Here is a 3,095-nt window from a genome sequence, read left to right as displayed (position 1 = left end):
GCAGGGGAGGGGCGGAGAGAGAGGGACAGAGGATCTGAATCGGGCTCTGTGCTGACAGCAGCGAGCCTGATGCGCGGCTTGAACTCACAAACTGTGCGATCATGATCTGAGCTGAAGTCCACACGCTTAACCGACTGAGCCACCCAGGTGCCTCTTGAAGCCGCTCCTTTAAAAATGCAAACCAGGGGTGCCTGGGTGGCTCTGTGGTTAAGTCTCTGACTTGGGCTCAGGTCATGATCTCACAGTTTGTGAGTTCGTGACCCGTGTCAGGTCAGGAGCCTGCTTTGGATTCTGTGTCTCCCCCTTCTCTGCCCCTCCCCTGCTCGCACTCTGTCTCTATCTCTCAAGAATAAACGTTAAGAACATTTTCGTAAAATGCAAACCAGTGGGCCCTCCCTGCAGGCCGCAGCCTGACAGGCCGAGCAGCCCCCCAGGCTCCTGCCGCCTCCTCCCTCAGGTGTGACACAGGGCCTCGCCTCACTATGCCAACAGCGGGGCACAGTGCGCTCACCTTCATGCTCGGCGCCAAAGCTGATGGTGAGACTGTTCTAAAAGGCCTCCAGTCCATTTTCCAGGAGCAAGCGATGACAGAGTCGGTGCACAACTGGCAAGACCACAGTTATTTAGCGGCTTTCGTAAACCAAAAAGGCAGCTTTGCCAATTTGAGAATTCACCCACATGGATTGGCATTGTTGGCACTTCAGAGTTATGATGGTGATTCGCAGGGCCAAGAAGTTGAGTCTTTTGAAAAAGTAGAAGAGAGAATGGAAGAACTGAAGCGATGACCACCCATGGACAGATAGTGGCCCACTGCCGACGGCTGCCTGGTTGAGTATGACACAGAGGTGCCTGGTGTAATGAAGATTCACCTTTCAGAACATTACAATTCTACACTCAAAGAAATTTGGAAATATTCTCATCCTTAAGTGGGGGTGTGAACCTGGCAGAGGGTGATTGAGGTATATCCAAACCATCGTGGGCAGTGGAAAAGACTACAGTGGCACTGATTCTAGGGGGTGGAGATGGGGACATATGTGAAATAGTCAAACTGAATCCAGTGATGGTCACTATGGTAGAGATTGACCAAATGGTGATTGATGAATGTAAGAAATGCATGTGAAAAACACGAGGTGTCACCTTAGACAATCTTGAAAGAGCCTACTTTCAGGTTCTAATAGAAGACTATCCCAGTACTGAAGAGATACACCAAAGAGAGTTTATGTGATTCATGATTTGACAGCTGTTCCAATCTCCACATCTCCGGAAGGTTCCACACGGGAGTTTCTCAGGCTAATTCTTGACCTCTCAATGAAAGTACTGGAACAGGATAGGAAATATTTTACACATGGTAACTGTCAATTTGACAGAAGCACTGTCAACTCCATGATCAGCTCGGGAGGCTGTATTGTCCTATGGAATTCTAAGGGATCATTGATGTTCTTTCACACTTGGAATTGTGGGTATTTACACTGGTAGAAAGAACCTTGAAGACCAGTATCCCCTAATCATGCATGCTGCAAATAGCCTTCCTGACCTTCTTATGCTGTATACATCAAAATGAGTCAGGCAACAGTGAATCCTTTCAAGTTTTTTTTTTTTCTAATTCTTATTTTTAATTAAAAAAAAGTAAATGGGGGCACCCGGGTGGCTCTGCCGGTTAATTGCCGACTTCGGCTCAGGTCATGATCTCATGGTTTATGAGTTCGAGCCCCGCATGGGGCTCTGTGCTGACAGCTCAGAGCCTGGAACCTGCTTCAGATTCCGTGTCTCCCTTTCTCTGCCCCTCCCCTGCTCATGCTCTGTCTCTCAAAAGTAAATAAACATTAAAAAAAAAAAAAAAGTAAATGGAAAAAGTATATTTGGATGGGCTAGGGTGTTTCTTCTTTTTTTAAAGTCAGCTTAAGGATGAACAGACAGCACAGCGATGGCTAAATGCACTTAACCCCTAGAATGTGACTTTTGTTACTTTTTTTGTGTGTGGGCTTTTTGTTTTTGTTGTGATCATCAAGATCACAATGATTGAATTTAGTTGTTTGGAGGAATGAACATCACTGTTTTGGTCTGGAGGGAAGTTCTTGATGGTGCTTCTTTCTCCCCAAATTGACTTATTAGATATTGAAATTTGGTGCTTGTAAGAGTTAAGAAAAAATGAACGGCAATGTTTCAGAGAAAAGTATAAATTAGAAAAAAAAAAAGGAAACGATCAATGTTAACTATCACTTCTTGAAAACTATTCTTACTGTTTTATGTAGACAGGCAGAACTAGTTTTCAGTGAAAACATTTGGGAACACCTTGTAGACACAGGGTGTCATTGGATATTGCTAACAAAATGTGCCACAAAAAATTTCTCATTTCTTCATCTATATAAGCTTTGTTCTGGGATTAGTTCTGGTTTTGACTGTGCAGAATTAGTGAATTTTAGAAGAATGCAGTTAATACTTTTGTTCCAGAATAGTCCACCTGGACCACCCACAACCATATTCTACAATGCAAGCAAGCAAAAAGGCATTTTACAGAGGCAAAGACTGAATCCCAAAATGGTAAAGCAACTAGTTCAAGGTTACTCAATGAATCTGACAGCTGGCGGTCCTGCATGCTTCCCATCAGGCTTCAAAGCTGACCTGAGGCCAGGTGACAATGCCATATTCTGCCATGACCTGGAGGCCAGTAAAGAAAGACTTTCCTGAGAGCATTTGGGACAAGGGGGTCTAGAGCTTATATAATTCACAAATACACTTGGGTATTTATGTGTGTCTGTGAAGTTTTAGCTACATACAAAGGATTTACACTACATATTATATCCCCATTGCAAATATTCTTGGTGCATCAGCATATTTGCATATGAAGGGTTGAAAAGTTCTGTAGTAAAGAAACACCTTTTAACTCAGCAGTCTCTGAATTTATTGACCATTTGTTTCCCTCAGTAGCTCGCAAAAATTGTATGAAACTAATCACCTTTTTTTGCATACAAGTTTTTTGGGAAAGGCTATTCTGAATGTCTGTGAAGAGTTTACTGTTTAAACATGATACATTTAAATGAGATTATATACTAAAAGCATAAAACTTGCTAACAATAAAGAAAATGTCCAGGATA

The 3,095-nt window shown here is 43.0% G+C and overlaps 1 pseudogene; it reads left to right on the top strand.

The window, feature by feature from the left end:
• The first annotated feature begins 474 nt into the window (after window positions 1–474).
• LOC115506048 lies at window positions 475–1,505 on the top strand (annotated as a pseudogene).
• Window positions 1,506–3,095: the final 1,590 nt, after the last annotated feature.

This window comes from Lynx canadensis, chromosome F2 (assembly GCF_007474595.2).
Source record: "Lynx canadensis isolate LIC74 chromosome F2, mLynCan4.pri.v2, whole genome shotgun sequence".
Taxonomy (NCBI): Eukaryota; Metazoa; Chordata; class Mammalia; order Carnivora; family Felidae; genus Lynx; species Lynx canadensis.
This window is presented reverse-complemented; position numbering and strand designations above follow the sequence as displayed.